Source organism: Cherax quadricarinatus, chromosome 40 (assembly GCF_038502225.1).
Source record: "Cherax quadricarinatus isolate ZL_2023a chromosome 40, ASM3850222v1, whole genome shotgun sequence".
NCBI lineage: Eukaryota > Metazoa > Arthropoda > Malacostraca > Decapoda > Parastacidae > Cherax > Cherax quadricarinatus.
The window spans coordinates 13,439,215-13,454,214 of NC_091331.1; positions in this window are offsets into that span (position 1 = coordinate 13,439,215).

Below are 15,000 nucleotides of genomic sequence, written 5' to 3' on the forward strand. Positions count from 1 at the left end.
TCTCAGAAAAAGAAAAAAATATTATAGTTTCAAAAACTGGTAGAATATGTAACTGTGAGCAATTGTTCCTGAGTAGAGAATCGTCAACAACAACAACAGCTGTTTCCAAACAAAATAATACAAAGGAGGAGCTGTATCGTAACGTATGACAGTCCATTTCCCTTTTACACTGCATTTTCTCGTCGGTTGCTTCCAGTTAGGCAGAAGTTATTCCGGGAATTATCCATTCATGCGATTTACCAGAACGGGGCTTACAAAGCATCGGAGCTACAATGCATCGGAACATCAAAAGAAAGAATATACTGCCTACGTCAATGTTTCGTGATTAATGGAAAGAGGATCCGTCCCTAATTGCGCTGACTGACCAGCATATATATATATCTATATATATATATATATATATATATATATATATATATATATATATATATATATATATATATATATATATATATATATATATATATATATTGCTTTAAATCTTGTATGAAATTTTCATATAGGGCTTTAGGAATTTCATTCGTAACTATTCATACTTTCAAAAAACAAAATTGAAAAATTACAGAAACAAGTTATAAAGAGGCAATAGTGATATACAAAAGACTAGGCATAGCTACCATAAAAGAATGACCAGTACACTTACATGCAGGTAAATAAAACAATATGGCTCGGCGCCACTAACATCTCGCAGGATTATTAAGTCTCTGCAGTTTGTTGCGTTATGAACTGATCGAATCGAAAATAATCATGATTCACGTGTAACGTTTTATTTCACATCTGCTTAATCGACTAAGATTCAAGAATATTCTGTGAAATTATTAGAAAGCAAGAATATGACGCCATGCTTAGAAGTTGAAATAAAGCACAGTAAATTAGTTTTTTATACAATATTTACGCTATGCAGCTCTTAACGCCAACGTCTGACTCGTGTGACGGAAGCAATGAATCACAATATAGACAAGGAATTCTATAGACACACACTGAAAGAGAACACGGTTGATTTTTTATTAGCAAGGATAAAACAGTACACACGATCACAAGCACCAAATTAATTTTTAACCCTTTATCAATTTGGTTGAGTGCAACTTACCACCTTACGAAAGGTCAAAGCAAATGTGATAGTAATTACGGACAAGGTGGAAAAATAAACATTGTTCATAGAAGAACTTACGTGCCTCTTAAACCAACAGTGTTTTGGCATCACCATAGCAGTTCCATTATTAACTCGTCGGTACTGTGTACCAATTTAATAATAGGTTGATAAATGTGATGGAACACAGTAGTAAGCTAAGAACAGTGAAGAGTAAAAAGGCACAATAACGTGACTGGAGAATACACAAATAATCCGCACATAGAAGAACGAAACTTACGACGATGTTTCGGTCCGACTCGGAGCATGAAGTAGTCAGTAATTATTTAAGCTTAAGCAAGATAATTATAATGGGAGGAAGCTGACAGTGATGCCTTCCAGAGTGAAATGAATTTGCATATCAGGGAACCAATCCCAATTTACATTACAAAGAAAAATTTGTATTCATAGTTTTCTTCATGGATGAACTTCGGCCAATTATTTAAAAAAAATAGTGTTAAATCATGTTTTATTTTTTTTAAATTCGCTTCATGATTTTTAAGATTTAGCAAATAACTCTCCCCCCCTCTCTCTCTCTCTCTCTCTCTCTCTCTCTCTCTCTCGCATTCTCTATATCTGTCTCTCTGTCATGCACACACACACACACACACACACACACACACACAAGCGGGGTTCCACAGGGGTGAGTCCTAGGACCTGTGCTGTTCTTGGTATATGTGAACGACATAACGGAAGGGATAGACTCAGAAGTGTCCTTGTGTGCAGATGATGTGAAGTTAATGAGAAAAATCAAATCGGATGAGGATCAGGCAGGACTACAAAGAGACCTGGGCAGGCTACAAGCCTGGTCCAGCAACTGGCTCCTTGAGTTTAACCCTGCCAAATGCAAAGTCATGAAGATTGGGGAAAGGCAAAGAAGACCGCAGACACAATATAGTTTAGATGGCCAAAGACTGAAAACCTCACTCAAGGAAAAAGATCTGGGGGTGAGTATAACACCGAGCATATCTCCTGAGGAGCACATCAATCAGATAACTGCTGCAGCATACGGGCGCCTGGCAAACCTACGGATAGCGTTCCGATACCTCAGTAAGGATTCGTTCAAGACTCTGTATACCATTTACGTCAGGCCCATACTGGAGTATGCAGCACGAGTTTGGAATCCACACCTAGTCAAGCACGTCAAGAAATTAGAGAAAGTGCAAAGGTTTGCAACAAGACTAGTCCCAGAGCTACGGGGAATGTCCTACGAAGAAAGGTTGAGGGAAATCGGCCTGACGACACTGGAGGACAGGAGGGTCAGGGGAGACATGATAACGACATATAAAATATTGCGCGGAATAGACAAGGTGGACAAAGACGGGATGTTTCAGAGAAGGGACACAGACACAAGAGGTCACAATTGGAAGTTGAAGACTCAGATGAATCAAAGGGATGTTAGGAAGTATTTCTTCAGTCATAGAGTAGTCAGGCCGTGGAATAGCCTAGAAAGTGACGCAGTGGAGGCGGAAACCATACATAGTTTTAAGGCGAGGTATGATAGAGCTCATAGGGCAGGGAGAGAGAGGACCTACTAGCAATCAGCGAAGAGGCGGGGCCAGGAGCTATAAATCGACCCCTGCAACCACAAATATGTGAGTACACACACACACACACACACACACACACACACACACACACACACTCACACAGACAACACATAGGCAAAACACACAGAGAAACTCAATTTGGCAAAGTTTGCTGAGAAAGCGGCGATTGGGAATTTTTGGTCAGTGTTGTTCCGCTTGAAGTATCAGTCCTGGAATTGTGTTCCGCCCGCTGGTGCACCACGTACTTGATACCACGTAGTAGTGTGTCACTGTTGTATCACGTACTTGCGTACCACGTAGTAGTGTGCCACTGCTGTATCACGTACTTGGAATCACGTAGTAGTGTGCCACTACTTTATCACGTACTTGTGTACCACGTAGTAGTGTGCCACTGATGTATCACGTACTTGCGTACCACGTAGTAGTGTGCCACTACTGTATCACATACTTGCGTACCACGTAGTACTGTGGCACTGCTGTATCACGTACTTGCGTACCACGTAGTAGTGTGCTACTGCTATATCACGTACTTGCGTGCCACGTAGTAGTGTACCACTGCTGTATCACGTACTTGCGTACCACGTAGTAGTGTGCCACTGCTGTATCACGTACTTGCGTACCACGTAGTATTGTGCCACTGCTGTATCACGTACTTGCGTACCACGTAATAGTGTGCCACTGCTGTATCACGTACTTGCGTACCACGTAGTAGTGTGCCACTGGTGTATCATGTACTTGCGTACCACTTAGTAGTGTGCCACTGCTGTATCACGTACTTGCGTACCACGTAGTAGTGTGCCACTGCTGTATCATGTACTTGCGTACCACGTAGTACTATGCCACTGATGTATCATGTACTTGCGTACCACGTAGTAGTGTGTCACTGTTGTATCACGTACTTGTGTACCACGTAGTGGTGTGCCACTGCCGTATCACGTACTTGCGTACCACGTAGTAGTGTGCCACTGATGCATCACGTACTTGCGTACCACGTAGTAGTGTGCCACTTCTGTATCACGTACTTACGTACCACGTAGTAGTGTGCCACTGCTGTATCACGTACTTGCGTACCACGTAGTAGTGTGCCACTGCTGTATTATGTACTTGCGTAAAACGTAGTAGTGTGCCACTGTTGTATCACGTACTTGCGTACCACGGAGTAGTGTGCCACTGTTGTTTCACGTACTTGCGTACCACGTAGTAGTGTGCCACTGTTGTATCACTTACTTGCGTACCACGTAGTAGTGTGCCACTGTTGTATCATGTAATTGCATACCACGTAGTAATGTGCCACTTCTGTATCATGTACTTGCGTACCACGTAGTAGTGTGCCACTGCTGTATCACGTACTTGCGTACCACGTAGTAGTGTGCCACTGTTGTATCACGAACTTGCGTACCACGTAGTAGTGTGCCACTGCTGTATCACGTACTTGCGTACCACGTAGTAGTGTGCCACTGCTGTATCTCGTACTTGCGTACCACGTAGTGGTGTGCCACTGTTGTATCATGTACTTGCGTACCACGTAGTAGTGTGCCACTGCTGTATTATGTACTTGCGTAAAACGTAGTAGTGTGCCACTGCTGTATCACGTACTTGAGTACCACGGAGTAGTGTGCCACTGTTGTATCACGTAATTGTGTACCACGTAGTAATGTGTCACTGTTATATCATGTACTTGCGTACCACGTAGCGGTGTGCCACTGTTGCATCATGTACTTGCGTACCACGTAGTAGTGTGCCACTGTTGTATCTCGTACTTGCGTACCACGTAGTAGTGTGTCACCGTTGTATAACGTACTTGCGTACCACGTAGTAGTGTGCCACTGCTGTATCACGTACTTGCGTACCGCGTAGTAGTGTGCCACTGCTGCATCTCGTACTTGCGTACCACGTAGCGGTGTGCCACTGTTGCATCATGTACTTGCGTACCACGTAGTAGTGTGCCACTGTTGTATCTCGTACTTGCGTACCACGTTGTGGTGTGCCACTGTTGTATCTCGTACTTGCGTACCACGTAGTGGTGTGCCACTGTTGTATCATGTACTTGCGTACCACGTAGTAGTGTGCCACTGTTGTATCATGTACTTGCGTACCACGTAGTAGTGTGCCACTGTTGTATCACATACATGCGTACCACGTAGTAGTGTGCCACTGTTGTATCACATGCTTGTGTACCACGTAGTAGTGTGCCACTGTTGTATCACGTACTTGTGTACCATGTAGCAGTGTGCCATTGTTGTATCACGTACTTGCGTACCACGTAGTAGTGTACCACTGCTGTATCACGTACTTGCGTACCACGTAGTAGTGTGCCACTGTTGTGTCAGGTACTTGTGTACTACGTAGTAGTGTGCCACTGCTGCATCACGTACTTGCGTACCACGTACTAGTGTGCCACTGCTGTATCATGTACTTGCGTACCACGAAGTAGTGTGCCACTGCTGTATCACGTACTTGCGTACCACGTAGTAGTGTGCCACTACTGTATCACGTACTTGCGTACCACGTAGTAGTGTGCCACTGCTGTATCACGTACTTGCTTACCACGTAGAAGTGTGCCACTGCTGTATCATGTACTTGCGTACCACGTAGTAATGTGCCACTGCTGTATCATGTACTTGCGTACCACGTAGTAATGTGCCACTGCTGTATCATGTACTTGCGTACCACGTAGAAGTGTGCCACGGCTGTATCACGTATTGCGTACCACGTAGTAGTGTGCCACTACTGTATCACGTACTTGCGTACCACGTAGTAGTGTGCCACTGCTGTATCACGTACTTGCGTACCACGTAGAAGTGTGCCACTGCTGTATCATGTACTTGCGTACTACGTAGTAATGTGCCACTGCTGTATCATGTACTTGCGTACCACGTAGTAGTGTGCCACGGCTGTATCACGTATTGCGTACCACGTAGTAGTGTGTCACTGTTGTATCACGTACTTGTGTACCACGTAGTAGTGTGCCACTGCTGTATCACGTACTTGCGTATCACATAGTAGTGTGCCACTGCTGTATCACGTAATTCCGTATCACGTAGTAGTGTGCCACTGCTGTATCATGTACTTGCGTATTACGTAGAAGTGTGCCACTGCTGTATCATGTACTTGCGTACCACGTAGTAGTGTGCCACTGCTGTGTCATGTAATTGCGTACCACGTAGTAGTGTGCCATTGCTGTATCACGTACTTGCATACCACGTAGTAGTGTGCCACTACTGTATCACGTACTTGCGTACCACGTAGTAGTGTGCCACTGCTGTATCACGTACTTGCGTACCACGTAGTAGTGTGCCACTGCTGTATCACGTACTTGCGTACCACGTAGTAGTGTGCCACTGCTGTATCATGTACTTGCGTACCACGTAGTAGTGTGCCACTGCTGTATCACGTATTGCGCACCACGTAGTAGTGTGTCTTTGTTGTATCACGTACTTGTGTACCACGTAGTAGTGTGCCACTGCTGTATCACGTACTTGCGTACCAAGTAGTAGTGTGCGACTGCTGTATCACGTAATTGCGTACCACGTAGTAGTGTGCCACTGCTGTATCATGTACTTGCGTACCACGTAGTAGTATCCCACTGCTGTATCATGTACTTGCGTATTACGTAGTAGTGCGCCACTGCTGTATCATGTACTTGCGTACCACGTAGTAGTGTGCCACTGCTGTATCATGTACTTGCGTACCACGTATTAGTGTGCCAGTGCTGTATCACGTACTTGCGTACCACGTAGTAGAGTGTTACTGTTGTATCACGTAATTTTGTAACACGTAGCAGTGTGCCACTGCTGCATCACGTACTTGCGTACCACGTAGTAGTGTGCCACTGCTGTATCACGTACTTGCGTACCACGTAGTAGTGTGCCACTGCTGTATCACGTACTTGCGTACCACGTAGTAGTGTGCCACTGCTGTATCATGTACTTGCGTACCACGTAGTAGTGTGCCACTACTGTATCATGTACTTGCGTACCACGTAGTAGTGTGCCACTGCTGTATCACGTACTTGCGTACCACGTAGTAGTGTGTCACTGTTGTATCACGTACTTGTGTACCACGAAGTAGTGTGCCACTGTTGTATCACGTACTTTCGTACCACGTAGTAGTGTGCCACTGTTGTATCACGTACTTGCGTACCATGTAGTAGTGTGCCACTGTTGAATCATGTAATTGCGTTCCACGTAGTAGTGTGCCACTGTTGTATCACGTACTTGCGTACCACGTAGTAGTGTGCCACTGTTGTATCACGTACTTGCGTATCACGTAGTAGTGTGCCACTGTTGTATCATGTACTTGCGTACCACGTAGTAGTGTACCACTGCTGTATCATGTACTTGCGTACCACGTAGTAGTGTGCCACTGTTGTATCACGTACTTGTGTACCACGTAGTAGTGTGCCACTGCTGTATCATGTACTTGCGTACCACGTAGTAATGTGCCACTGCTGTATCACGTACTTGCGTACCACGTAGTAGTGTGCCACTACTGTATCACGTACTTGCGTACCACATAGTAGTGTGCCACTGCTGTATCATGTACTTGCGTACCACGTAGTAATGTGCCACTGTTGTATCACGTACTTGCGTACCACATAGTAGTGTGCCACTGTTGCATCACGTACTTGCGTACCACGTAGTAGTGTGCCACTGCTGCATCACGTACCTGCGTACCACGTAGTAGTGTGCCACTGCTGTATCTCGTACTTGCGTACTACGTAGTGGTGTGCCACTGTTGTATCATGTACTTGCGTACCGCGTAGTAGTGTGCCACTGTTGTATCACGTACTTGCGTACCACGTAGTAGTGTGCCCCTGTTGTCTCACGTACTTGCGTATCACGTAGTAGTTTGCCACTGTTGTATCACGTACTTGCGAACCGCGTTGTAGTGTGCCACTGCTGTATCACGTACTTGCGTACCACGTAGTAGTGTGTTACTGTTGTATCACGTACTTGCGTTCCACGTAGTAGTGTGCCAATGCTGTATCACGTACTTGCGTACCACGTAGTAGTGTGCCACTGCTGTATCACGTACTTGCGTACCACGTAGTAGTGTGCCACTGCTGTATCACGTACTTGCGTACCACGTAGTAGTGTGCCACTGCTGTATCATGTACTTGCGTACCACGTAGTAGTGTGCCACTGCTGTATCACGTACTTGCGTACCACGTAGTAGTGTGCCACTGTTGTATCACGTACTTGCGTACCACGTAGTAGTGTGCCACTGTTGTATCACGTACTTGCGTACTACGTAGTAGTGTGCCACTGCTCTAGCATGTACTTGCGTATCACGTAGTAGTGTGCCACTGTTGTATCATGTACTTGCGTACCACGTAGTAGTGTGCCAGTGCTGTATCACGTACTTTCGTACCACGTAGTAGTGTGCCACTGCTATATCACGTACTTGTGTACCACGTAGTAGTGTGCCACTGTTTTATCACGTACTTGCGTACCACGTAGTAGTGTGCCACTGTTGTATCATGTACTTGCGTACTACGTAGTAGTGTGCCACTGCTGTATCATGTACTTGCATACCACGTAGTAGTGTGCCACTGTTGTATCACGTACTTGTGTACCACGTAGTAGTGTTCCACTGCTGTATCACGTACTTGCGTACCACGTAGTAGTGTGCCACTGTTGTATCACGTAGTTGCGTACCACACACTTATGCGTCCTCCATTTGTATACCTCCTGTTTTGAGCTGCTCCTTCTCTTTCTCGGATCAAACTTAATTGCTTCCCATTGTCTAGGTACAGCATGACGCCCTTACGTGTTTAGTGCTTCATCATGACCATAACGCTAAGCCCGTAGGGATAGTACAGCGCTTGAGGGAATAGATGGCAGTCAACTTCAGATTCTCAGAAAAGGTTGACAGGTTCAAGTCCGTGGATCAACAGCCCATCACTGGCATCAAGGTACTTTCCTCGAGGAGCAGAATAACAACATATAAATGACGTGCCGAATAGGTAAAACTTTCGATTTTGGATTAAATAGCAACGCTCTTTTGCCGAATAAGGCAAGCGAAAATTTGTGTATGCTATAATTTCGCAAAAATCATTCTGAGCCTAACGAAAAAAATATATTTCATTGTGTTTATTATTAAATTTTTGTAAACTTATCTAAAATATATTTAGTTGGATTAGGCTAAATTAAGTTGCGCTTATTATGAAAAGGTTAGGTAAGTTTTCTAAGCTTGTTTTGGTACAAAATTATTAACATACATGAAATACATCTTTAAACGTATAAGAGAGCCGCATATCTAATTGCATGTCAAATCTAAATTCATTAAAACGTTACATTGTAAGGGGTATCTTCAGAGATTACTTCTCTCCGAGTAGTGTCAACCCTACACAGCATCTATTTCTGCAGCCCCTACTGCACCATCAACCCTTAATTAAGAGCAGTGGATCGTTGACTTCAGAGAGTTTATTTCCTAGTAACGTCTGCATGAAATGTCCATTATATTGCAGTGTCCGACAAATTGTAATAATGTTGGTAAAATTACCAGCAGTATGTTAGGTAAGCAAAACACAAGTTCAATTAATGCGACATTTTATTGTGGCAACGTTTCGCTCTCCAGGAGGTTCGTCTAGTCGTAACGGCTTCACCTATTATCACGTCAGCATCTTTAGTGAATTAATTCAAGCCAGTGGAAATAATAAGAATTCCAATAGAAATAAGGTAAATTACGCATGTATATATGATAAATGTAATTACGATTACTTGTGCCTAAATAAACTTACTACGAACATATCGACTTTTACTTCTTGCCCTGGTGATGCACTGTGCGTGTAAGTACATGGCCATGTCCGCACAAGACTAGAGATTCCTGTAATACACGTAATCTGGTAATGCATAGCTTGTGCCACACAAGATTGTAAGCTTTTTCAGATAAAGAGAGCAGTTTGTGTTAAACTTGTATTATAAGACCTCCTCACCATCTTGAAAGACCCATTTCCCTCTCTCAGGCACAGGCGGAATATCACCTGATGAAACTTGAAGTAACCAAACATTAAGTATTATGAATCGTGAAGAGTGGTCGGAGAGACTCTTAAAAAGTGGTATGGTATCAGTCAATACCATGAAGAGATATGGGGGGGGGACAGAACTACCATACACAGACATGGGGAGGGGGGACACTATATGGTTCAGAAATGTTCTTGGCAGGAAGCTGTTGCGTACAGTAGCTAGGTGTAACTTTCACAAGAGAACATGACTTACAGTAGCTAGGTGTAACTTTCACAAGAGAACATGACTACATTATCTATAATATACTTATCACAACAACCAGCATTAATTTCATGACATATGCTTGAGTTAAAAGTAATACTGAACTCTCCAAAATATAAATATTTCGTTTCTTGAACATCAAAAATGATGTAAGGATTTTCATAACACAGATTTTCCTAACTAAATGTATTTCCCCTGTGCCAGACGATAAGTAAACGTTAATAAACAATTTCGACACATTATATCAGATTAATAAGCCACCTAACTTAACGACCTCCGTAAATTCTTCCTTACCTTTGCTGCTGAGACAGATCGATAGTTGATAGAAATGAGGCAACACTAGTGCAGCTCATTCTGTCTATTAACCTATTGATGTAATCAACTCTTAAATTACATTTAAATTAATTTTTTTTTATGTTGGCTGCTCTCACTTGACTTGTAGCGCTGATGTGTATGTTTATCAAATTTTGTTGTGTTCCTGGTGGTCTACAGTGCCTATTTACATCGATTTACTGTCAAGTTGCAGAGAATGTGTACTTCCCCCTCTAGATCTAATAGGAAGAGGAGACGATGTGCGAGGAATGTGGCTCGCGTGAGTAAAACCATCAGCATATAGGTCGTGCTTCCTTCATATCTCCACCACTTTGCACTGTGTGACGCATGGGTTGAGCACCTCACGCAAATAACTATGATAATAATTCAACGAATCAATACAGAGGAATTTATTAGTTTGATCTTCACATCTACCATGAAAACATAGATTAAATAATTCTGTCTCAACGTCTGACACCAGACACCCTGATAGTAGCTTCCCACCCATGGCTTCCTCGAGCTATCACCAGACACCCTGATAGTAGCTTCTCATGACTTCTTGGAGTTATCACAAGACAACTTGATAGTGAGACTATAAAGTCATGTACCTAAACCCTTAAGCCTGACCTTTCTGCCAGGACTTGTAGTAGTAGGTCTTTGATATAAACATGTACTAAATGGTACAGGCAATTTCGCTACTAGCGGACGAAAGATCGAACCTCTACCATTCACTGAGCTAAATAACCCATGGATATATGTCTTAGCATGTCTGCTGCTTTTGTTCTGTAATGACAACAACTCAAGGAGAATAAACTAAAAATCAAAACAATATATATAACAATGAGACGCAGATCTATAAAAGAACACCCACAAACACGTCCTGTATTCCCGTTTCATTTCGAGGTTTGCAAGAAGCTCAGGTTCGTGAGGGTCTCATAATAGATGAACCGAACGAGCTTCTATACAGTTAGCATTCTAATACCTTTGGAATGCCATGGTCATTGTTGCAACAATTCTAAAACGATGCAGGGAGGATTCCTAAAGGTCTTTCCACGTGCTCGGCCAGATGAACACGGAGAGCATAAGTCACAGTTCCAGAGGAGCAAAAAGAGGTGAGACAGAATTTGCTGGTCAGAGAAACGATAAAAGCTCTCGAAGATTATATATACTGGGTGTATTGTTGTGTTGGTGGGAGAGTTGCTGGCGGCCTCATCTCCTTGTGAACAAAGATTAAAATTTTAAATGAACAAGGCTTAAAAATGTTCTATTTAGAGCTGAACGTTGTTCAAATGAAGGCTTGTTCTTCTTGGATTTTGTACACATACTTGTCGGTATTACGGAACGATGCACAAATAACCCGTACATATGTTTCGGTCCGTCTTGAACTATTTACAGTCACACTGACTTGCAAATGGTCCAAATCGGACCGAAATGTGCGTAGTTACTATTGAAGAAGCACTACCACCACCACCACCACCACCACCTTTACACCATCACCACTACCACCACCACAACCACACCATCACCACTACCACCACCACCACACCATCACCACCACCACACCATCACCACCACCACCACCATCACAGTATCACCACCGCCAGCACATCACCACACAACTCAACAGAATGGTACAGTTACCTCTGTCATTGTATTATTCACCATAATATAACACTATTAATTTCGCCACAATAATTACTGACAGTGTTATAAGCCAAGTCTTGAGTACAGTAATGACCAGCCTGACGCTGCCTTGCTCTTTCCTGCCTTCCCTTCTTTCATGCTCTATCCTTCCCTTCTTTCATGCTCTATCCTTCCCTTCTTTCATGCTCTATCCTTCCCTTCTTTCATGCTCTATCCTTCCATTCTTTCATGTTTTATCCTTCCCTTCTTTCATGCTCTGTCCTTCCCTTCTTTCATGTTTTATCCTTCCCTTCTTTCATGTTCTATCCTTCCCTTCTTTCATGCTCTATCCTTCCCTTCTTTCATGTTTTATCCTTCCCTTCTTTCACGTTCTATCCTTCCCTTCTTTCATGTTCTATCCTTCCCTTCTTTCATGTTCTATCATTCCTTTATTTCATGTTCTATCCTTCCCTTCTTTCATGTTCTATCCTTCCCTTCTTTCATGTTCTATCCTTCCTTTATTTCATGTTCTATCCTTCCCTTCTTTCATGTTCTATCCTTCCCTTCTTTCATGTTCTATCCTTCCCTTCTTTCATGTTCTATCCTTCCCTTCTTTCACGTTCTATCCTTCCCTTCTTTCATGTTCTATCTTTCCCTTCTTTTATGTTCTATCCTTCTCTTCTTTCATGTTTTATTCTTCCCTTCTTTCATGTTCTGTCCTTCCCTTCTTTCATGCTCTATCCTTCCCTTCTTTCATGTTTTATCCTTCCCTCCTTCCATGTTCTATTCTTCCCTTCTTTCATGTTCTATTCTTCCCTTCTTTCATGTTCTATCCTTCCCTTCTTTTATGTTCTTTCCTTCCCTTATTTCATGTTCTATCCTTCCCTTCTTTCATCCTCTATCCTTCCCTTCTTTCATGTTCTATCCTTCCCTTATTTCATGTTCTATCCTTCCCTTCTTTCATCCTCTATCCTTCCCTTCTTTCATGTTCTATCCTTCCCTTCATTCATGTTCTATCCTTCCCTTCTTTTATGTTCTTTCCTTCCCTTATTTCATGTTCTATCCTTCCCTTCTTTCATCCTCTATCCTTCCCTTCTTCCATGTTCTATCCTTCCCTTCTTTCATGTTCTATCCTTCCCTTCTTTCATGTTCTATCCTTCCCATCTTTCATGTTCTATCCTTCCCTTCTTTCATGTTCTATCCTTCCTTTCTTTCATGTTCTATCCTTCCCTTCTTTCATGTTCTATCCTTCCCTTCTTTCATCCTCTATCCTTCCCTTCTTCCATGTTCTATCCTTCCCTTCTTTCATGTTCTATCCTTCCCTTCTTTCATGTTCTATCCTTCCCATCTTTCATGTTCTATCCTTCCCTTCTTTCATGTTCTATCCTTCCCATCTTTCATGTTCTATCCTTCCCTTCTTTCATGTTCTATCCTTCCCTTCTTTCATGTTCTATCCTTCCCATCTTTCATGTTCTATCCTTCCCATCTTTCATGTTCTATCCTTCCTTTCTTTCATGTTCTATTCTTTCCTTCTTTCATGTTCTATCCTTCCCTTCTTTCATGTTCTATCCTTCCTTTCTTTCATGTTCTATTCTTTCCTTCTTTCATGTTCTATCCTTCCCTTATTTCATGTTCTATCCTTCCCTTATTTCATGTTCTATCCTTCCCTTCTTTCATGCTCTATCCTTCCCATCTTTCATGTTCTATCCTTCCCATCTTTCATGTCCTATCCTTCCCTTCTTTCATGTTCTACCCTTCCCATCTTTCATGTTCTATCCTTCCCATCTTTCATGTCCTATCCTTCCTTTCTTTCATGTTCTATCCTTCTCTTCTTTCATGTTCTATCCTTCCCTTCTTTCATGTTCTATCCTTTCCTTCTTTCATGTTCTATCCTTCCCTTATTTCATGTTCTATCCTTCCCTTATTTCATGTTCTATCCTTCCCTTATTTCATGTTCTATCCTTCCCTTATTTCATGTTCTATCCTTCCCTTCTTTCATGCTCTATCCTTCCCATCTTTCATGTTCTATCCTTCCCATCTTTCATGTCCTATCCTTCCTTTCTTTCATGTTCTATCCTTCTCTTCTTTCATGTTCTATCCTTCCCTTCTTTCATGTTCTATCCTTCCCTTATTTCATGTTCTATCCTTCCCTTCTTTCATGCTCTATCCTTCCCTTATCTCATGTTCTATCCTTCACATCTTTCATGTTCTATCCTTCCCTTATTTCATGTTCTATCCTTCCCATCTTTCATGTTCTATCCTTCACATCTTTCATGTTCTATCCTTCCCTTCTTTCATGTTCAATCCTTCCCATCTTTCATGTTCTATCCTTCCCTTCTTTCATGCTCTATCCTTCCCATCTTTCATGTTCTATCCTTCCCATCTTTCATGTCCTATCCTTCCTTTCTTTCATGTTCTACCCTTCCCATCTTTCATGTTCTATCCTTCTCTTCTTTCATGTTCTATCCTTCCATTCTTTCATGTTCTATCCTTCCCTTATTTCATGTTCTATCCTTCCCTTCTTTCATGCTCTATCCTTCCCTTATTTCATGTTCTATCCTTCCCTTCTTTCATGTTCTATCCTTCCCATCTTTCATGTTCTATCCTTCCCATCTTTCATGTTCTATCCTTCACATCTTTCATGTTCTATCCTTCCCTTCTTTTATGTTCTATCCTTCCTTTCTTTCATGTTCTATCCTTCCCTTCTTTCATGCTCTATCCTTCCCTTCTTTCACGTTCTATCCTTCCCTTCTTTTATGTTCTATCCTTCCTTTCTTTCATGTTCTATCCTTCCCTTCTTTCATGCTCTATCCTTCCCTTCTTTCATGTTCTATCCTTCCCTTTTCTCGTTCTCTCATACTTTTATCTTTTCACTCCTGTTCTCTCATACTTCATCCTCTCCACTCTCCTGTTGACTCATACTCTGTCCTTCCTTCCTCCCTTTCGCTATCTTCTCTTCATTTCACTTCCCTTCACTACTCTTCCCTGCCATCCACTGTTCTCTCCTGCCTTATACTGTCCTCTTCCCTGCACTCCTTCCCTTCCTATCGTCTGTTACCCTCCTCTACCCTTCTCTACTACTCTCTTACTCTTCCTAAATTACTGTTGCCCTCCTCTGCAAATAGGTGAGTACACACACACATACACACACACA